General features: G+C 36.8%; 2 long non-coding RNA genes across 3 annotated transcripts; both read right to left on the bottom strand.

The window, feature by feature from the left end:
* Positions 1 to 4398: 4398 nt before the first annotated feature.
* Positions 4399 to 12903, bottom strand: LOC144990260 (uncharacterized). Of its 2 annotated transcripts, XR_013654266.1 has the most exons (5): positions 11775 to 12903; positions 11285 to 11665; positions 10591 to 10725; positions 10398 to 10450; positions 4399 to 6374 (listed from the first exon to the last, which is right to left on the bottom strand). It is a non-coding gene; the product is annotated as an uncharacterized LOC144990260 (long non-coding RNA). The 2 variants fall into 2 exon arrangements; XR_013654265.1 differs by having other exon boundaries at positions 10398 to 10725.
* Positions 12904 to 17350: 4447 nt separating this feature from the next.
* Positions 17351 to 21540, bottom strand: LOC144990261 (uncharacterized). Its single transcript, XR_013654267.1, has 2 exons — positions 19837 to 21540; positions 17351 to 18523 (listed from the first exon to the last, which is right to left on the bottom strand). It is a non-coding gene; the product is annotated as an uncharacterized LOC144990261 (long non-coding RNA).
* Between the last annotated feature and the right edge of the window lie 1523 nt (positions 21541 to 23063).

The following is a 23063-nucleotide window of genomic DNA, read 5'->3' as shown; positions in this document are numbered from 1 at the left end:
GACACAAGCACTGACAGCTGGACTTTCTTTCTCTGATACAAAGGAAGCAACGAAAAAAATCAAATAAACCCAAGTTTGGAAAAATGTATTTCACTTTGGAGATTATTCCAAGCAGATGCAGCAGAAAAACTGAAGGCTTGTTTCCCAAATTCAGTCAGATCACGAGGTCCATGACGATGAATAACCCTTGTGCTATCTTAGATGACCCCACCCTTACATTGACGTGTTCTCCCTACCCTGACAAAGGTGGATAAAGGTGGAAAGATTTCATGTAATCCACGGACACCAGTGAAGATCACAAATCATTGAAGAAAAAAGGTTCAACACACTGTCTAGTGGGTCTAGATGACCCAACTCCCAACTGCTTAGGAAAGCACAAGGGATAATGTCATTAGAGAGCAAGGAATAGTGACAGGTGGTTCTTTGAAGAAGAGAACAGAGGTACAAAGGAACCAAACGCAGCGGCTTATAGATCTATGTCATCCAATTCATGTACCTTTGTGTGCTCAGAGAGGGCCACTCAGTTCTGGCATACAGTAATGAGTAAGGCGACTACAACCGGCCACAAACCGTTAAGGCACAGTGGCAGACTGTATTCAGGTTCACTGAAGCAGCAGTGCCTCCGGTGTGTGGATGTAAAAATGAGTAGAAGCACTTTGAGTACCACTGTGGACCATTTAGCACGTTTATCACAGAGGTCAGGTCAGTGATTTGCATTAACCATGCTATATTTTACATATAAGTTAACCAAGTTTGCTGGTGTCCACGTGACATGGCTTTGTGTTAGACAGAAGGTATCAGCAGACGTTTTATACGAGTTCACCTTTTTGCATATCCAAATACACATTGAAAGCATTCATTCATTGTGAATTCAAATACTGGTGTAACAGGCTTGTTGTAACAAAATCTTGCACACCTGTCAACACATGCCTCAATATGTGACCCATAGCAAAACTTTTAGGATTGGCTTGACCCTTTATCCATGAACTTCATCTTCACCTGTCTCATGTGTCTGTTCAAGTCTCCACACAGAGATACCCTGGATCCTCTCATCCATCTCCATCCAGAGTTTCTCTTTCTCCTCAAGCGTGAGGTCATAACCTCTGATAACATTCAGCATCACTCCTTCAACTTCCAGCAACTCCCCATCTGACACCCTTTTCACATCCAGAACCTTTTTTAACAAGTCCCTACATTCAGAGCTCCTACTCCAAGTCCTGCCTTTCTTTCTTTTCTCTGCCTATGATTATGCCTTTCTTATCTCCTTCTTCCAGTATTAGTTGTCCAATTTCCAGCAGCACCCTCTAGTATGAAGGTTCTGATTGTGATTGGCATGACTGATGTGGCTGTAGTTTCACCTCCTACCCTCTGGATTTAGCTGGACTGGCACACACAAGCACTACTTTGTGCCCCCTTGTGGTTGCAGTGTTGAACATTTACTCAAAAGGCATCACATTATTATCAAATTACTCCACTTCTGCCAATACTGTCGATTTAAAGAATGCAATAAATAATGAAAATGGGTTAATTTTTAAAACACCTGCAAGACCCTTGTATCTAATAAACGTTCCTTGATTTTTTTTTGTTACAATTTTTTAAATTGATGTTCCTTTTCTTATTTTATTAATTTCTTGTATCCTTGTGCAGCATTAACTCCACACCAGGATGTGTCCTGATGCTGCTGCTGCAAAAATAAATAAAAAATAAATAAACGGGAATTCTGAAAGGAATTTTGTCTTCCTTTATCAGTCACAGAGGGTTTTTTCCGGGCTTTGTTTTTTAAACACATCTTACAAGTTTGAATGTGACAGACAGGTACAGTTCGGACTCATCCTAAAATCTGGGTCATTACTTGGGGTTTCAGGATGTAAACGTGTAAGTCATCATTAAAGGAAAAAAAAGAAGCCTTTTCTTTTCGGTCGTTGACCATGCCCCACCCACACACACACACAGAAATGAATCTTAAACACAAATCAATGAGTCACAAAGAGCAAGAGGAAGTTATGGAGGAGCTGTTTGCAAACTGTGCTGTAGCTGATGACACGTGCTGGTTTTCATTGATGCCCGGGAGCTGTCCAGTGCTGAAAATCAATGCAGAGCCTGCAGTGATCATCAGAGCTGCACACAGGTTTTGAAAATGAAACTGCCTGTTATGATTTGTTATTCACCCCTCAGTCCAGCAGTTTTGATAGAGTTGGCTATTCCATAAATTTGACTAAACACAGATCGATTTGCATGGTAGTTTGGCAATTCATCATCCTTATTTAGGCAGTTGCCTCATTTAACGTATGATTGCAGCTGGATTAGGAACTAAAAGTAGAATTATGCTGGGAAATGATGCTTAAAGACCCACTCTGATGAAAATCAATTTCTGTGTGTGTTTTTAATGTTTTTGCGGCCTTTTTATGATGATGGAGGAAAAATATAATTAACGTTAAGCTTAAAACTGAATTTCTGGTTATTTTTTATTCATATCATTGTGAGTCAGGAGCAGATTGGGTGGTTCACTGCTCCAAGCTCTCAGCAATGGGGAGGGGAAAGGGGGAGGGATTGCTAATGAAGTTCTACCCCGCTGGAAAAAATATAGAAAACGATACAGGTTTTTTGATTTAGTTTAAAACTTCATAACCATAATTACCGTAAAAGACCACAGGGAACGCTTTTACAAATGATCAAAAGAGGATTTCTTCCTTTTAAGAAAAGCATAATTTTTCAGACATCTTTTGTGAGCCAGTTCATCCTTCCAGCTGGACAGTTCTACACCTAAATATGCCATTGTGCTTGAAGGTGCAAGTGTGTGTGTGTGTGCACAAACACAGAATAAAGGAGATGAAAGAGTTCTCATTGTCATCGTTACCCCCAAAAAGCGAGGAAACAGAGAATTTGGAGAATATTGGATTTGGTAGTGACTTGTGGATGGTGTCCCTTGTAACCCTTGTGCTTACTAGGCACTTTAACGTTGGGAATGGGTCATCTAGACCCACTAGACAGTGCTCTGAACCTTTTTTCTTCAATGATTTGTGATCTTCACTGGTGTCCATAGATTAAATGAAATCTTTCCACCTTTATCCACCTTTGTCATGGTAGGGACAACACGTCAAAGTAAGGGCGGGGTCATCTAAGACCACAAGGGTTAATTAATGGAAGTGTCAACCGTTTAAACATTGATCTCGGAGAAGAAAATAATAATTGTGGTTTGTCAGGCTTCCTTCAAACCAAGGCTTTCATATTTTGGAATAGAGCTGTGAAAGAAAAAGCCTGCATCAAGATCTGCACCACTTTTCGCAACAAGCCTCTTCCACCTGTAGGTGGCAGTCATGCCCTAGTATACAGTAGAAAAAGTAGGAGAAGAAGCCCCTTCCTGCCTGCTCAGTGTGAACACCATGGGCTAAAAGCACATTCAAGAACACAAGTTACATCCCCCGCTTAACAATCCACCTGCTGACAGCTGTGATAAAGCACCTCTCCAGGAAACAGCAGAAACAGAACGTCTTCATGGACCAGATGCTGCATTCAAGCAACCTCTGACTAAAATCAAGCCACTTTTTTAGCAGAAAACCCCCCACAAATAATAAAACCCAAAACACACTTGTGGCCCAGCTTCAGGAAGCAAACAAGTTTCTATGGGAAAATAGCTCCAGCGTGTGTCAAAGTGAAACTGGTACGGCGTTCAGAGCTAAACCACTGGGGTTACTTGTCAAAAGTACAACTGCTGATACAAGCAGAGTTTGTGCAGAGTTTAAACTGCCATTTAGACACTCCATTTGTATTTGTACAATAATAGCTTACTGTGTGGTGTAAATGAAGTCTTAGTTATAAACATTGTCCTGACGAAACAACATTACACTTTACTGGAGTCTGTGTTTTTTGTAGCTGTTGAATCTGTGAACTTATCTACACTCTCCATCTGTCTGCATGATTCAATCTGTTGTTGTTGTGGGTTTCCTGTGAGCTTTACATGCCAAAAGACATCAGTTCGTTTTGATTTTGTAGTTTTTTGTAACAGAGACTTTACATTTTTTTAAAAATCTAGTTTAGCATTTTTCTTTAAAGTTTTGTTTTCTTTACAACAGTAAGTATCAAGAGAACACTTTAAAGAGTCAGATGGAAGAGCTGAAAGATGTTTTTTTTTAAAAAAAAAAGACATTTGAGGAGTAATAAACAATTAATTAGATGAAGTTCATGTTTTTAGGTTTTCGTTTTGACTTTTCATTTCGTCCATGTTTTAATAAACATGAAAAATGATGCTTGTTCCCTTTCACAACCAAACTGAGAGCCAACATGGAGAATCCTTTAATTACCCAACAAAGTCTAAATCAGTTCAAGAAAATCTCATTTTTTTTCTCATTTCTTATAGCCTTGGAGGAGGAGTACACGCAATCAATGTTGTTTTTTCAACATAGTCGAGATGAATCATTGTAGCCCTCATCTGGAAGAAGTAGATGTGAGAATAAGTCAGACTACCAGCTGCTACACAGACCACACATGCTCAGTGATGGCAGCATCGCCACAGAGATCTTCATCATCATCACATGACAAAAACAATCAATGCTTTTAGTAATCTAATGATTGGTTAAGATGATAACATGATAAGGGTAAAGAAGGAAACAAAACCTTTTTAAAGTATTTGAAACCTTTATTTTAGGAGTTTCCCAAAATCTGTTGACATTTTGGACACATTTTATATCTTAATGTAAATATAACATAGGTACACCCTGTAATTCCTTCCTTTGTTAAACGTTGGATCTTTCATTATAACAGGTAGAACTCACAATGACTTTGCTCTTATCTGTGTGTTGAATCAGCTCACATGTGAAACTGTTACCACTGGGTAAGGGGCTGCATAAGTTCATTTAGACCAGTTTAACCATCATTTATTTATACTAAATTTACATTCTGAAACAAAAACATTGATGATCATGTTTTTATTTTTTAACTTGAAACTATTTTTCTATTTTAAATAATAAGAAATCTTTTCATTGAGAACAATGTCTGCGTCATTAGGTCTTTTTGTGGCTCATAGCTTTTCAGTGTGGGTTTCCTGTTAATTCTCACATTTAGACTGTGGCTGAGCCTGATTTACGGTCGGTGTGAGTTTCTCTAACTTCCTGGAAGGGGCCTTGTTGAATAAATAGTACTTAAAATAATGATCAACAACGTTTTTTGCCGTTTCCTGAAACAAATGTTTCCTTTTAGAGCTATTGTCTCATGTTCTGTTCAGAGACTGAACCAAACATGCAAACATGACAAAAGAAACACTGCTGCTGTTCAACTTGATTCTTAACAGTGACAGTCTGCTGTTATCACACAGAACTGGGCACAGACACAGATGTGACGCATGGAAATCTGTTTTATCAACAAATTTGTCCTTCATAAAGTCAAAAAATAAAAATTTAACAATCAATTTTAACAATTTTTGTGTATTTGAAAAATCTAGGGTGTCCACTACTTTCTGGTATCAAGGCTTTTTTACTTTGCCCCTTTTGTATAGTCAATAACACAATTACTCACTCCTAGGTGACGTTAAAAGTGGTTTAGTCCTGCTGTAATGCCTCATTGTGATCAAAAAAAACAGTTGGGCAGAAGTTTAGCAATTGTTGCAACACTTGACCCTAAAGCTACTTTCACGCCAGGCATTCGACACGTGTTCAAGAACACGCTGATTATGGATTCTTGAACGCTCTTTTAGCACACAGTGTTCACCCTGGACTGTCGCTTTCCAAGATAAGCTCATGTCCGCCACCGACAGTTGGAAGAGCCTTCATGCAAAATATCAAATTGGTGCAAATCACGAAAGACTTTATACAGTATAATTTTGGCCGGGAACAAACTTCCCTTATGAATTTCTCCTCCATGATCAACTTTGACTCTGACCCGTCACTATCAAATCTGACTCCCTGATTGTTCAAAGTTCTACTAGTTTAACTTTCAACTTGCGTTCAGTACGGAGATCCCGAAAACAGTCTTAAGAATGTCCAAATGAACATGAAAATGCAAATATTTGAACACAGAAGCCGTAAATGTACTTTTACACATTTTTACATGAACTTTTTATTGAAATTGGTCCCTTTAACTCATTGCTGAGGCCGGTGTGAACCTAGTTTAACAGCAAAATATTTGGCTTAAAAACACAAAAACTTTTACGATAAGTTTTCGTGAAATGCTGGTCTTTCATATCAATATTTTCTGGAGAAAAAAAATACGTTTTCAAAAAAAATGTTCACTTGACTTCATCAGTTTCCTTGTTTCCTTTATGACAGATGATCCACATGTGAGGTGTATTGGACAGCAGAATATGTGCTAAAGGTTGAAGGATGAGCTGCGTTCTTCCTCTTCGGTCCCACAGATGGTTGGTAGATTTCCAGTGCAGCATCCTGAAATGCAAAAGTTTAATTTTTTACCTTCATTGTGAGAAAATGTGATGAAAACACTTTTCATACATGTGGCTTCAGTTCTACAGCTGATGCCCCTCAAACTCTCTAATGCCTCAAATATCTCCATGTGGTTGCAGTAATTTACAAAACCTGGTAGTCCAAAGCATTTTCCTATTCAAGAATGATTTAATCCCAATGGTTCTGAGTTTTTGAGATTAGGGAATATCCACTGGGTGAAAAACTCTTGCGTAATAAACTACTCAACGTTAAACATCATCCATAATTCCAAACTCTTTAGGCTGCTGCAAATAAAAAGAAATGATGTAGGAAATCAAAGAAACACAATAAAAAGGAACGCTGCTGCAAATAAAAAAGCCAAATTCACATTCATCCAATTGTTACCCACACCCTAGATTATTGTTGGTATGATTATTAATGATAAAAACAACAGATGTATTTTGGTTCCAGGCCCTCAGTACCTGTTCATGGTTGTGTTTGTGGTAGAGACTGTTCTGGATTAGAGCGGGCGGTGGAACATAGAACTGTGTTTCTGCTGCATGTTGGAGTAAAGCTACAAAATTCAATTCTTATCTTCTCAAGGGTCTTTCGGCACAATGAATTTCTTCCTCTTAGCCAAACCTAACAATAAACCAGCATCCTCCAATTTACTTTCAAAGCTGGGGCTAGATGGTCTAGAAACAAATAATACATTAAAGCGTACACATAGTGATATTAAACACTGACATGTTCATCTACTTTCTTGTACCTTTTCCAATCTGTACTCCTGTTCCTTCTTTCTCCTTCTTATCACAGCTGTGCACGGGCAAAGTCAACCCCTGATAATTCACTACAATTGGGGATTTTTTCTTTGCAGCATCATTTATTTTTAAATGCGATGTTTCTTTTTTTGTTTGCATTGTTCCTTTGCATGGTCTTGGCCATCATATTTTTTCATTGGAGTCAGTCTTTTTATTTTTTTATTTTTTTTATTTTTATTTAAGTGAGACAACACAACAACTAAACAAAACAAGACAAAACAAAACAACAAACACTTGAAAAAAACCCAGATCTGACAACTACCACATAAAGCGTGTGTGTGTGTAGGTGTGTGTGTGCGTGTAGGTGTGTGTGGGTGTGTGTGTGAGTGTGTGTCTGATCTAATGACAACGAGAGAGAATTCCATCCCCAAGCTTGAACTAACTGTCACACATTGTGTTAACTACATACTTAGGGTACGTTATTAAAGAATCATATAACCAGACGCCTGCAAATGAAGTGAATAGGACCTTATAGAGAGAAAAAGGTGAAAAGGGTAAGGACACACAACAGTCACATACTTGATTCTCAGATGAGACTTAATGTTCGTCTAGGAACTCCATGAAGGCTGACCATACTGATAGTGGTGTGATTGTGTCGGGGAGAGAAGGTAATAAACTGGCTAAAGAAATATATTCAAGAAATAAATATTTCCATAAAGATAGGTTTATGGTGTTCTTTGATTTCCAGCTCATGAAAATTGTTTTCTTAGCTATTGTTATTGCTAAAAGAATGAATTTAATCTTAGATGGGTCAATATTCAAATGTGTTAATTCTGACAGGTCTCCTAGAAGACACAATGAGGGTGATAAAGGGATGAGGCAGGCCAAGAAGGTGGATAAGGTTTGGGTGATTCTTCCCAAAATTCTTTAACGGGTGAGCAGTCCCAAGTTGCATGAATATATGTGTCTGGGGTATTTTGAGTGCAAAATGAGCAGATCTCTGAATCACATCCCATTCTTGACATTTTCTCTCTTGTGTAGTGAATTCTATGGAGGGTTTTGTATTGTATTAGTTGTAAGTTAGTGTTTTTTGTCATAGTATAGATGTTTTTACATATTTGAAGCCAGAACTCCGTGTTACCAGAAATAGAAAGATCGTTTTCTTACTTTGTTTTGGGAAGTGATAAAGATTCATCTGAGAATATGATTATTTTATATATTTTACAGAGAAGTTTCCTTCTTGAGGTTATTTTTATTAAATCTGTTATTGCAGGTGAAAGATCTAGATTTATTGTAGTTACAGATATTTTGGCTTCTATTGAAGATTTAAGTTGTAGGTATTCTAAAAATTGACTATTCCTGATGCCGTATTCTTGGATAAGATAAGAAAATTGTACTAGAATAAAAAATATGTTTGAGATGTGTAATACCCTTTGTTGCCCAGAATTGAAGATTGATTGTTTTTTTATTGCTTAACAAAATCTGGATTATTCCAAATAGGTGTAGAATAAGATATAGATAGACTTGAGTTTGTAATTTTATAAAGTTTCCACCAGGCATTGAGAGTGAAGGCTATTGTCATTACTTTATAACATGGATGACTCTTGATAGATTGACTTAAAAATGGGATGTCTGAGATTTGGAGTTCTTTGCACATTTCTTTTTCACTATCTAACCAGATGGTGTCTGACTGACTTGGATGAATCCACTCATAGACATATTGCAGTTGGTTAGCAAGCGAGTAATAGTAAATGTTGGGAGCGTCCAAACCTCCCTGAGATTTGGGTTTTTGCAAGGTGGTTAATTTTATTTGTGGTGTTTTATTTTTCCAATAGAATTTTGTAATGATTGAGTCTAAAGATTTGAACCAGCTCCGAGGGGGCTGCACTGGAATCATTGAAAGTAAATAATTTATTTTAGGAAGAATTGTCATTTTAATTAGTGCTATTCTGCCCATGATGGAGATAGGTAAATTTACCCAGCATTGCAGGTAATCCCTTACTGTTTTCAACAGAGGTGTAAGGTTGAGGCTAATCAGCTCTGACGCCACTGGGGAAATTTTAATACCCAGGTAGGTGATGTGATTTATGCATACTGGAATAGCTGAGGTAAAGGCTGTACTTTCCCATTCAGTTTTATTCAGCGGAAGGACAGCTGATTTGTTTCAGTTAACCGAGTAGTCTACAATTTTTGAGAATTGATTAATTAATTGTATAACTTCTTGTAATGATGATTGAGGATTTTGTAGAAACAATAAAACATCATCAGCATATAAACTAATTTTATGGTGGACTAGAGACGTCTGAATTTCAATTATGTTGAGGTTCTGTCGTATAGCTGCTGCTAAAGGTTCAGTAAATATAATAAATAAGGAAGGAGAAAGTGGGCATCCTTGTCTAGTTCCTCTATACAGCGTAAAGCTCTGTGATGTAATACCATTGGTGGTTATTGTGGCTGAAGGTGCATTATAGAGAGTCTTGATCCAGTTATTGAATGACTCCCCAAAACCGAATTTTTCCATGACACTAAAGAGAAAGGTCCAATTGACTTTCTCAAAGGCCTTTTCTTCATCTAAGGTAGCTAAGATGGTGTCTTTTTGCTGTAGAGTCGAATAATGTCTTAAATTAAACAGTCTTTGGTGTTGCTAGAGGAGAGTCTTTCTTTAATAAAGCCAGTTTGATCTGGGTGAATTATATGGGGGGTTACTTTTTCAATCCTGTAAGCTAAAGCTCTGCTGATGATTTTTAAGTCTACATTAATAAGAGAGATTGGGCGATAATTTGATGGGAAAGTTAGGTCTTTATCAGGTTTTGGCAGCAGAGAGGTGACTGCTGTATTCATGTGTTTTGGAAGTATTGAGGTTTGCTTTATTTCTGTAATTGCTCTGATGAATAATGGAGATATAATATTCCAGAACTGCTTATAGAATTCAGCAAAACCAATATTTTTTTTTTACACTTTTAAAAAACATTTGATCAAATATATATGTATATATATATATATATATATATATATATATATATATATATATATATATATATATATATATATATATATATATATATATATACTTGATATACAGGTTTTAATTAATGAAGTAACCATAAAAACTGTTTTGTTTTTTGTTGCTACTGCTGCTCATACCACCATTTTTTAACTCCTCCCTTGAACTGTTCTCTCTGTCTGTCTAAGATCTCAACTTCCATGTTTTTTGCCTTAAGATAGAAAGGTTAAAAAGACAACAACATTTGCCTGGGTTCATTACCTGATGCTGCATTTGTCTTGATGGATGATTCTTTGTGGTATTTTGAGATTTTACTGCAGAAAGTAATGAAAATTTTTTGTTAAAAGTAAAAATTGAAAAATGTAAAAGTCCGAATTTTTCTTTTGGGGGAAGATTAAACTTTGAAAAACCCTTAAAATTAAATAAAGATCTGTGAAAATCCGTTGGTACTGACCTGTGTGTTTACAAAGTTTGTAAACAGAGAAAACCAGAAAAACAGAAACAGCTGGACACAGATAGAGGGGCAGCTTCCACCAAACATCTGGATTCCATGGTACCTCACCTTCGCAATGATGGAGTTCACTGGATTCTACAGGAAAAAATGTAGTTGGTTGATTTTAAATAGATTCATAGAAATCCAACATTTGATAAGAAAGTTCAAAAATCAAACCATAATGCTAATAGTTCAGAGATTTCATAAAACTTATAATTTCATATTCAGTTACATTTTCATCTAAGTTCATAAAAACTGTTCATTGTTGCATAACTGAATCCTCCAATGGTTATGAAAGTTTCAACATTTGTTAAAGGAGTTCAAATATTTTACTTCTAGATAATTTGGGGCTTTTTTTCAGATATATAGAATTAAATTAGGAGATCCAATTGAACTACAGTAAAAACACATGTATTATGTAAAATCCTAAACCATGAGACAGTTGGCCTTATATTTCTACATCCAAACATAAAGTTTTTCAAAAACGTTCACAAATGATAATTTATACAAAAATTCAAGGTTCTGACCATAACGAGAGAGATACAGCAGAAATTATTAATTCCTTTATAAATTGACCAAATTCTTATTTTTTCCTAACAATTGCATTTGTAGATTAAACAGAATAAAAAAGAATACACTTTTGTAAAATACTTACTGATGGAGAGTTTTCTGATGATGTTGCTGTAATTAAACCACGTCTTTTGATCAATTTTTTCCTTGTCTTCCACCTTCTTTCCTTCAGTTGCACAGTAGTAAAATCCTTCATCAGAATAAGTGACATTGATGATCGTCAGATCGTAGGAATCAGAGGAAACGTTCTTAGTCCATATAAACTGTGTTTTCCCTAAATTTGAATAGAGGTACGCTCTATCTAGAACTAGAACAGGATGGTTCTCATTGAAACAGTTTCTGAACCACACAGTCATTCCTTCATCTCCCATTTTGCAGTCACAATAGAGAGTGATGTTGTCTCCATGTCTGACTGTCACCTCAGACACTGATGCAGAAGTCCAGTTAAAACTGCAGGAAACTGCTCCTGGAAGACAGATGTCATTTAAAAAGCCTCTCTTTTGCAATTTTAAATTGAAATTCTAATACAATGAATCATAAGACCAAATTTGAATGAAAGTAAAAGAATAGGTTACCCCATAGTAAAGGCAGAATGATGTGCAGAGGATCCATGAGTGATGTAATCATGCGTTTCAAAGAACACAAATGTTCCTCTTTGCAGATGCAGTTACAGCTTTAACTTGTAGATGTTGTGAGATACGCAGATGTACCTCTGAAGGGGATGCAGATTTTGATTGGTGTGCTGAGAGGAACTTTTTTTTTCTGAGGTTTCTTTGTTGGCTTGAATTCACAAATACAAATACAAGGAATTTGGGTCTAAAAACAGAGCGCTGAACTGCAGAATTGAGGGTGATAAACCTTTTTCTACCAAAACAGAGATTTGAACTGCTGGCCAACCTGGTCAAAATCAATTAAAACTATTTTTTCTTTTTTCTTATTGTCTTGGGGGAGTAATACACACAATTGATGTTTAAAAATGTGTTGTTTTTTTTTTCCGAGAAAGTTCAGACTATCTATTTAACCCGACAAAACTAATCAGCTCCTCTGGAGGATGTCTACGTGAGAATAAGTCAGACTACCAGCTGCTACACAGACCACACATGCTCAGTGATGGCAGCATCACCGTAGAGATCCTCAGCAGCCTCCTTTGACGGGACTTTTGACATGTTGAGATGTTTAAGCCGTGTCTGGGAACACTGGATCCTGAGGATGCCGTGGTTCTGTTGGACTATAGCAGAACTGACTGAACACCAGCCGTATCTGCTTTTGGCCGGACTTGAAAGCCTGATCCTCCTCATTCACAGGAGTGAAGAAAAGATCCCCCTCATCATCACATGAAAAAATCAATCAATTCTTTTAACAGTCTATTAATTAGTTAAGATGATCACATCATAAAGGATAAGAAGAAAGAAAATGTTTTATAAGTCTTTTTAACCTTTTTATTTTTTTTATTTTCCCAAATCATTACAAATTAGCAATATTATTATATACATTGAATCTTTTAACATATTTAATATCTTCTTTCAATGGATCATTTTTATGATAAAGAATGTAAATTTAACATAGGTGAACCCTGTAAATCCCTCCTTTTTACTCTTTTGTTAACCTGATCTTTCATCCTAACAGGTAGAACTCACAGAGACTTTGCTCTTATCTGTGTGTTGAATCAGCTCACATGTGAAACTGTTACCGCTGGGTAAGGGGCTGCATGTCTGTGGACTTCCTGTCTACTTCAGTGAAGTTCATTTAGGCCAGTTTTACCATCATTTATTTACACTATATTTACATTCTGAAACAAAAACGTTGATGATTATGGTTTTATTTTTTAACTTAAAACTATTGTTCTATTTTAAATAATAAGAAATCTTTTCATTGAGAACAATGTCTGCGTAATCAGGTCTTTTTGAGGCTCATAGCTTATCAGTGTGGGTTTCCTGTTAATTCTCACATTTATACTGTGGCTGAGCCTGATTTACGGTCACTGTAAGTTTCTCTCACTTCTTGGAAGTGGTCTGGTTGAAGTAAATAATGCTTAAAATACTGATCAAGGACAAGTTTTTTATTTCCATTTCCTGAAACAAATCTGGAATAACAGCTCTTTGGTATCGAGACTTTTCTCTGTTCAGAAATTGAGCCCAACATGCAAAACACGACTAAAGAAACACTGCTGCTGTTCAACTTGACTCTAAACAGTAACAGTGTGCTGTTATCACACAGAATGGGCACGCAAAACATCACAGAGATGTGATGCATGGAGTCCTGCTGTACTGCCTCATTGTGAACGGAAGATTTTAAAGGGTTTACTCTATATCAATATTTTCTTAAAACTTTCAGTGAAATCATATATGATTTCACCTTTGGCACACTAATAAACAATGTTTTGACTAAATAGGTGTTATTTTCACAGTTCATTTTTTTTACCTCGAAGTAAGAAGACTCGATCTCCGAGGCACCGACTTTCACTCCTTGTGGATTAAGACGGGCTGGTGCTCAGAGTGCAGGTTTTTACAGGAATGCTGAGAGATGCGCAAATGGATCAAAATCCCAGTTTTGGATTGTTTGGAATAAACATTACAATACAGTGAAAAGCTCAAAAAGTTGATTGCATGATATAAGTCCTTTAATATTAGGCTTATCACAACTTTTTAATGATCAGAAGTATTGAAAATAAAAATAAAAAATTAAAAAAATAAAAACGGTCATGACAATTGTGTTACAAAACCCAGCACCATTTCTAGCTCCTCACTCAAACTGTCCTCTCTGTCTAAGATTTCAACTTTCATGTTTTTGGCCTTTAGATAGAGAGGTTAAAAAAACATATTTACTTGGGTTCATCACCTGGTGATGCTTTTGTCTTCATGGCTAATTCTTTTCAGTATTTTGAGATATTAGTAGAGATAGAAAGTAAACAAAAAATACTGTTAAAAGTAAAAATAAAAATAAAAAATTGGAATTTTTCTTTTAGTGGGAAATTTAGCATTGAAAAATACTTCAATTGAAATAAGGATCTGTGAGCATCCTTTAGTACATACCTGCATTTTGACATAGTTTGTATACGGAGAAAACCAAAAGAACAGAAACAGCCGGACACAGATAGAGGGGCAGCTTTTATACCCGAAGTTTTCTTTGGAGATATTGTTTTATTGTATCTGAATGGAGCCTTATGCCAAACTAAAAGAAAATATGGAAAATAAATAATTCTCTACTGCATGAGTTATCTGACTGAAATTTATTTTTTGAAAGTGGACCTAATGTATTTATTTGAAAAAAGACTGAGTGACAGCAGTGTTTCAGCTACGCTTTAGCTTCAGTCCTTTCTGAGTCAACCTTTGTTTACTTGGACTTTAACTTCCTGTGATAATATTTAAGAAACAGAATCAGAAATACTTTATTGATCCCACACGTGGGAAATTCTTTGTCACCATAGCAACTGACAGCAGAGGGGAAAAAAAAGACTTAGAATGATATAAAAAAAAAACAAGAACAAAAAAAATGTAGCATAAATGCAAACTTCAAGGTAGAATAATTTAAAAAGCTATTCACAGAACAGTGCAGGTAAAAAGATGTGCAAAAGACGTGCAAAATAGAAAAAAAAAACCTATACAAATAGATAATAAAAATTGTAAAGGTTATCTTTTGCAGTGTGTGTTGTTGTACAGGCTTATTGCATTGGGTATGAAGGATTTCTGGTACCGGGTAGTTTTGGAGCGGAGCTGTCTGAGCCTCCTAGAGAAGGAGCTCCACTGTTTGTCCAGAACAGGGTGGAGAGGATGCTCTGGGTTGTCCATGATTGAAAGGAGTCTGTTCAGGGACCTCCTCTCCATCACTGTTTCAAATGTGTCCTGTTTGCAGCCAATGACAGAACCCGCCTTCCTGATCAGCTTGTTCAGTCTGTTGGTGTAACTGACTGCAATACTGCTTCACCAGCAGACCACAGAGGAGAACAAGGTGCTGGCTACCACAGACTGGTAGAAGATCCCCAGCATCTTGCTGCACACATTGAAAGACCTCAGCTTTCTTAGGAAGTAGAGTCTGCTGCAGGCCTTCTTGTACACAGCAGTGCTGTGGCTCCTCCAGCTCAGTCTGCTGTCGATGGTCACACGCAGGTATTTATACTCCTCCACCACTTCCACATCCTTGCCCAGGATGCAGAGGGGTTGTAAGACTGTCCTTTTCCTCCGGAAGTCGATCACCATCTCCCTGGTCTTGTCCACATTGAGCAGCAGGTGATTCTTAAGAATGCAGTATTGTATATATATTTGGTGTCTATTTGTGCAGTGATTAGTGGTTTCACCTCACAGCTAGAAGTCCCCAGTTCAAATCCCAGCGGGGACCTTTGTGTGGAGTTCTCAATGTGCTTGTGTGGGTTTTCTCCGTGCACTCCGGCCTCTTCCCACATTCCAAAAACAGGCTTCAAAGGTTGATGGATTACTCAAAAATTGTGTCCCTAGGTGTGACTGTGGGTGCGATTGTGTGGCCTTACAACAAACAGTCTGGCGACCTGTCCAGCTGGGTGTACCCGGCTTCACCCAACCTGCAGCTTAAGTGTTACATCCCACCGCAAGGAAGGGAGAAATAGGTAACATAAAGAAAATAAAGTTAAGCCGGTAAGGGTCAAAGGCTGTCAGCGCAGCCGTTTATTTGAGTGACAGCTGCAAAGGGGAAAAAAAGGTAACAAACTTGAGGGTGTAGGCACTAATGCAATAAATAACAAAACCGAAGTGGAACTGAAACTAGAGGGACGTCACCAAGACGCAAAGCATAACCGAAAACAAAGATCACACGCATAGAGGAAAACCAGGCAGTTTCCCCGGGCCTCTAATGCCAAGTCAGAGAACAGGGGCAAGCTGATAAAACAGATTCCTCCCAGGAATTCAGCTGCCACTGGGACAGGGGTTGCTTGAGACTTTTATGCTTCGGGGAAAGGCTGGCGATTGGAGGAGGGAAGGAGGCCCCAATCATCTCCTGCACACACACACATATTCACACACCAAAAGGCCTGGCAGTTCCGTGACCCCGAAAGGGATAAAACGGGTCAAGAAGATGGATGGATTTTAACCCTGGAGAACCCAACAACAATTTTCTTCAGGGCTTTTAAAGTTAATCAAGAAGATTTGGTTTTTGTTTGTTTCTTTTGATAAGAAGACGTTCATTTTGATAAGCAGCCAAAAAATACATACAAATAAAAACATAAAAAGGACACAATAGAAAAAAATGTACATAAAAACATCAAAAAAGAGGGCCAAATTTGACCCAGTGGGTTTTTCAGGGTTAATAACCTCTTAAATTAGACATGTTAGAAAACAAACATAAACAAAGTATAAACTTTTGGAAAAAAAAGATTTTCTTAAAACTTTGTCTTTTAACAAAATCAGCTTTCAATTTCTTCACTACAATGAACTTTAGTCATTGTTTTTTGCATTTAAACTCTTCCCAGCACGTTGGACAGTCATGATTGATTGATTGACAGTTTGATAGTTTGCCTTTTCTTTAGTAGAAAACATTGGATTGGCAAAGAAAAGGTATTTCGTCTTTTTCTCATCTGGATGTCTTTCTTAAGGATAACTTTGAATTCAAAGCAAAGACGTCAGCTAGATAAATAAGAACCATCACCTACATTTTTAATTTTCTCATTCTCAGCACAACTTCTATATCTATTTTTATTTGTGCATGAAACTGTTGACAAAAAGGTGTTGCATGTTGCTCGTCGCTGTGGGTTTCCTGTCATTTCTCACCCTTAAAGCGTGACTGATTTAAAGTTTCGATGACTTCCAGGAAGTGGTTAAACTGCCATTAAACAAAACTTGAAGTATGCAGTAGAATATATTTATTTTCACATACTTTAATATTCACATTCTTTAAGTTGGCATTCACAATCTTTTCGTTTGGCATCAGGCTCCGTACAATTCCATGAGATAATTTTTTCCATAAAACATTTGGGTAATAACCCCGAACGGAGCCCACAGGTGGAAGCCGGGGAGGAGGGTGGGGCGACGAATGCAGCGCTTGCGATAAGAGAATGAACGGCTGCACACCTGGACTTAAATAGGACGCTGAACAGGTGAGTTAATTAACTACCGCCCTAGGGGAGTAACCAAAGTAAATACTGCAGAGTCTACCTGCCTGAAAGGCGAACTCGTTCACTCATGTCTTTTTCTTTTTAGAAAAAATATCCCAAGAGCTGCTAACTTATGCATTTTTACCACATCACCATCATTTCTGTTTTTCATTTTTCTTTTGTGCAGATGCACATCATGTAGAAACAGCAAATTTATCTGTAGCCTGAGTTTGCTGTTCATTAGTCAGTGTGTTGAACTACACGGATAGGTGAGTGCAGCAAAACCATTGTGGGTTTCCTGTGTGTGTTTCCTTTATTGAAGACCTTCGGGTGGTTGAGCCTGTTTCTGTACTGTTGACTTTCTTAGACACACAACAAGGCAGAGCCATCTTATGAGAAACAAAGAATTAAAAGAAGAAGATTTCATTTGATGTTTTTTGAAGTACCTTCTGAGGTTTCTGTCTAGGAAAAATAAAAGTTCCAATATGATAAATTAACATCTTTAGATCAAATTCAAAGGAGGTTATTTCAAGGAATTGAAGGTGGAACAATTCTGTTTTTCAATAACGGGAAACTGTGAATTGTTATTAAATTTAAACTGGGTTGATTGTAAAGATGTAAAAAATACAGCTACGCATTTGTCTAAAATACACAAAAATCTTTAATTGCCGCCCTATTGAATTTGTAAGTCAAAATCAATTTTTTTGCAGGTAAACCGTGTAACCCTTGTGCTATCCTAGGCACTTTAACATTGGGAGTTGGGTCATCTAGACCCACTAGACAGTGCTCTGAACCTTTTTTCTCTAATAATTTATGAACCTCACTGGTGTCCATGGATTACATGAAATCGTTCCACCTTTGTCATGGTAGGGAGAACACGTCAATGTAAGGGTGGGGTCATATGATAGCACAACGGTTAAACAGTAAATAGAAAATAGAAGGCACACATGTTGTCCCTGTAAATGTTAAAAAAGAACTGAAATGTTGAATGGCATTTGGGTCTGCATGCAAGAAAATATCCTAAATTGAATCTAAAGATGCCAAAGATAACATGTTCAAAAATATCTGCCAAAATGTATATCTGTGACAAAGAGCTTTGTTAGTTTTCTGGTAACAATCTTGGACTCATATGTGGAAAATGTTCTACAGTTTTGATGTTTTGACAGTAGAATATGTGCTGAAGTCAGAAGCCCGAGTTGTTCTCTTCCTCTTTGGTTTCATTGATGAATGTCGTATTTCCAGGGCAGCATAGCACACATCTTCATCCTGGAATGAAATATTTACGTTTGTTGATGATCTTTTAGTGTTTAAAATAGCAAATATGCAGAAATGCAAGAGGGCCAACAAACAAATATCTCCGGACTGATTGAAAAATATATACCAGATTAGGCATGTCCAAAGTCCGGCCTGGGTTGAGATTTTTACCAGTCCGCATGTTCCTGTCATAGAATCAATAATATGCAGCCCCCAGTATTTTCTAAAAACCGAGTTTAGGATTTCTTGATTGTGGTTGACTAAATTACATTTAAGCCTAAGAGAACACTATAGTGTGACCCTTCTGTGAGGCTTTCTAGCTCACTTCATGGAAGTGGTTCAGGCTTCCACGGCATGCGTTAAAAAGTAATAATGCACACTTCGTCGGCCATTGACCCTTTCATATCTGTGTCTGTCTAAGAGACTTTTTTTCAAGGAGTTTCAGGTCAAGAGGAACTACCAAACAACACATACTAACTACGGCAACGAACGGTGCAAAAAACGGACAAACTGAAAGTAGTTTTAGTAAAATCATATTTAGATGTGTTTGTTTTCTAAGCGATCAAATAAAAAAAAGACATTGCAATAAAATGTCATTAAACAGTTTATTAGCATTTAATGTTATTAAAATAGATTTTAAAAAATGTCAGGCCATTTTCACTTCATCGAATTTTGCCCTCTTTGCAAAAAGTTTGTTAACCTCTGAACTAAGTAGTATTCAGTCCAAAAATATACAATAAAGACATTATTTAATAAGATTCCAATGTAAACATTAAATGCAAAAACATTATCTACAACTCTCACACCGCTTAGGGTCAGGATGTCATGTCATGGTGACATATAGTCACAAAAAGATGCTGGATCAGCACATTTGGTCAGTTAACTATTACAGAAGAAAAGATTGATGTTTTTTGACTCAGTTAAGCAGCCAGAGGATTGTTGTTTATTCATCTCTATCTGTTTTTTTTCTCCACCTTTCGAATTCCAACTCACAATCCCATAATCACAATCTAAAATCGGCTGATACCAGTACCCAGCATCAAATGAAGCAAACAGTTTGAAAGCAACTGGCTTTTTAACCCTTGTGCTATCCTAGGCACTTTAACGTTGGGAGTTGGGTGATCTAGACCAACTAGACAGTGCTCTGAACCTTTTTTCTTCAATGATTTGTGATCTTCACTAGTGTCCATGGATAACATGAAATCTTTTCACCTTTATCCACCTTTGTCATGGTAGGAATAACACGTCAAGGTAAGGGTGGGGTCATCTAAGATAGCACAAGGGTTAAATGTAGAATATTGTGACAGGCTGTTGGTGCTGTTGACCTGTTGCTGAGTCGGTCTCGTCTGATCTCTTGAGTTCTGTTTATTTTCAGAATTTTGAGAAGAGTTTTCTGCAGAAGTTTGAAGAAAACCTTTAAAAAAAACATGTGATATATGATTAAATGCAGAATCAGGCATGAATGTAGTAATCTAAGGAAAGTACTGAGATACCTGATTTCTGACAAATCCTGTAAACCAGAACTGAGAGGAGAGCAGAGAGAACAGAAACGATCGGACACACAGAGGAGAGCAGATTCCAGCATACACCAGCATTATGTTGTTGTCATTGGTACAGTTATGAGGCCTGTTGGAGGCTGCATTAAAAATAAAAAATAAATAAAGCTGTTGTATTTATCTAACAATTAATATACTATTTAGAAAGAAAATGCTTCCAGAAGGTGGCGTCCTATGAAAATTTAAACTAATAAAAAATGCTTTTGTTCTACAAATTTCAGAGATTTATTATTTTCCGTTCACTGTTATAGTTTAACAGAAATCTAATCAGTGATCATAAAAATTAAGAAGTAAATAAACAAATTCTAAAGATTTTTGCTTGGAAATAAATTCTCTAATTAAAGAGTCTTTATTTACCTTAATATCAGGAAGATCTTTCCTTTTATCTTCATGTAAACATCTGTCAAAGTAGTTTAACGTTTTTACTTCATGATTTTAAAATGCTAATGTAGAATTAGAAAAGGCGATTCAAACAATTAAAGAACACAAATATTATACAGAACTCCTATTTTTTTCCCTAAACTCTAACCCTGAGCCAAATGAGTTCATGTTTTTGTATTCCATCACAAAGTAAAAACATTGCATAAACATAAAAATGAAAACAAAAATACATATATGAAAACAAATGTTTAATATTCAAGATTTAAACTGGTGAAAAATATGTGATGACAGAAATAGCTTAGCTTCATCTCATTCAATCTTTACAGCAGAAAATAAATATTTTCTATGGAAATTAAGCAATTTTTTATTATTTTTTTGCCTGCTAAAATCAGTTTGCGAAAAAACACATTAAACGTTTCATCAGAAGTCATTTGGGTAAAATACTCACTGATGGAGATTTTTCTGATGATGTTGCTGTAATTATACCACGTCTTTTGATCAGTTTTTTCCTTGTCTTCCACCTTCTTTCCTTCAGTTCCACAGTAGTAAAATCCATCAGATCGTAGGAATCAGAGGAAACATTCTTTGTCCAAATAAACCGAGTTTTCCCTAAATTATGAAAGAAGTACTCTCTATCTAGAACAAGAACAGGATGGCTCTCATTGAAACAGTTTCTGAACTACACAGGCGGTTCTCTGTCTCCCATTTTACAGTCACAATAGAGAGTGATGTTGTCTCCATGTCTGACTGTCACCTCAGACACTGTTGCAGAAGTCCAGTCAAAACTGCAGGAAACTGCTCCTGGAAGACAGATGTCATTTGAGAAATTATTTTTTTTACAACTTCAAATTGAGATGCAGTAAAGTCATTTGAAGTAATCCAAATCAACTTTGACTGATAGTAAAAGAACAAGTTACCCCAGAGAAAAGGCATGATGAGCAGAGGATCCATGAATGATGTGGTCATGAACGTTAAAAAGTACAAATGTTTCTCATTACAGATACGCTCACAGTTTTAACTGAAGATGTTGTGAGATACGCAGATTTTCCACTGAAGGGGACGCAGCTTTTGATTGGTCTGTTGAGTGGAACTTTTTTTTCTGTGGTTTCTAAGCATGTTTGAATTCAAAAATAGCAGTGTAAAGGTTTGGGTCAAAAGTTATACACAGAAGTTTTAAAGTTCAGACTAAATGTTGAGAGCCTCAGACGTGTTTATTATTTTGGCACAGATACATTTTTAAGTTATGTTTTAGTTTCACCATCATAATTCTTGTCTGGTATCAAATTCAAAACAGATATTTAGTCCTCACAGTTGGAAAATGCTGTTGTGGAAAGAGAGAATTTACCACACTCTTCTTTCCCTCTTTGTTCCTCTTAATGAACCATCCAAAGGCACAAATGTGGGGGACCCATCTGCACATGTGACTTGAACTCAACACTACTCAGACAGATAAATGGTAAATGGCGAATACTTGTATAGCGCTTCTCTACCTTCCTCGAAGGCCCAAAGTGCTTTATAGTCACAAACCCATTTACCTATTCACCCACACACATTCACACACTGCCACACATGAAGCCACTTGGATGAGTGGTGACAAGAACTTCAAGCTGCTGTTTCTCTTTTCTACATGCCTGTACTTTTAACCAGAGCTAAATTGTTTGCCTTTTCATCTCAGCATATTACCATTATATTTGAACCCTCAACCTGGAGACCCCACAGGCTCAAATTTGACCCCATGTATTTTTTGTCTGTTTGTTTTTTCTTCTTTTTTTTTTTTTTTTTTGACTGCTGTCATTAATTGCTGCTACCCAAAAATGAAAAAAAAAAAAAACAACTTTGCGACACCGGTAATGTTAAGCTGGGGTTGTGAGGGGCTATACGCTTGTGGGAGAGAGTGTAAATAAAGGGATGATGGGAAATGAATGGTGGGTTACTTACGGTGGCCGAGAGGTGCAAGACACGCTTACATTTTTTTTTTTTTTTTTTTTAAGATACAGCAACAGCAAATCCCAGTACAAATGAACAAATACTGAAACACAACAGCAAATACTGAAACACAACAGCAAATCATGAAACACAACAGCAAATAACGAAACACAACTGCAAATCATGAAACACAACAGCAAATCACGAAACACAACAGCAAATCACGAAACACAACAGCAAATCACGAAACACAACAGCAAATAAAGAAACAACAGCAAATCACGAAACACAACAGCAAATCACGAAACACAACAGCAAATCATGAAACACAACAGCAAATACTGAAACACAACAGCAAATCAGGAAACACAACAGCAAATATTGAAACACAACTGCAAATCATGAAACACAATAGCAAATACTGACACGGAACACATGACAGAGTCCTGAAACACAAAAGCAATTTTGGGTGAAAACTAACAAATACTGAATTACAAAAACAATCTCGATACAAATGAACAAATCCAGAAACACAAAAAGGAAAGCGGAGAAACGGCGTCTAACTGAAACGGAACGTCCTGAATCCCGGAAGTGACGTAATATAAAACTAATTGTGTATTATTTTTTACATTTCCTTATTACTGTCTTTTTTTAGTGGACATTTTCAATACATGAGACAGTCCAAAAGC

This window comes from Oryzias latipes (genome assembly GCF_053564925.1).
Source record: "Oryzias latipes strain Hd-rR chromosome 1 unlocalized genomic scaffold, Olatipes_Hd-rR_3.1 chr1_Y".
In the NCBI taxonomy this organism is placed as follows: domain Eukaryota; kingdom Metazoa; phylum Chordata; class Actinopteri; order Beloniformes; family Adrianichthyidae; genus Oryzias; species Oryzias latipes.
Note: the sequence above shows the minus strand (reverse complement) of the source record. Positions and strands in the feature narration are given on the sequence as shown.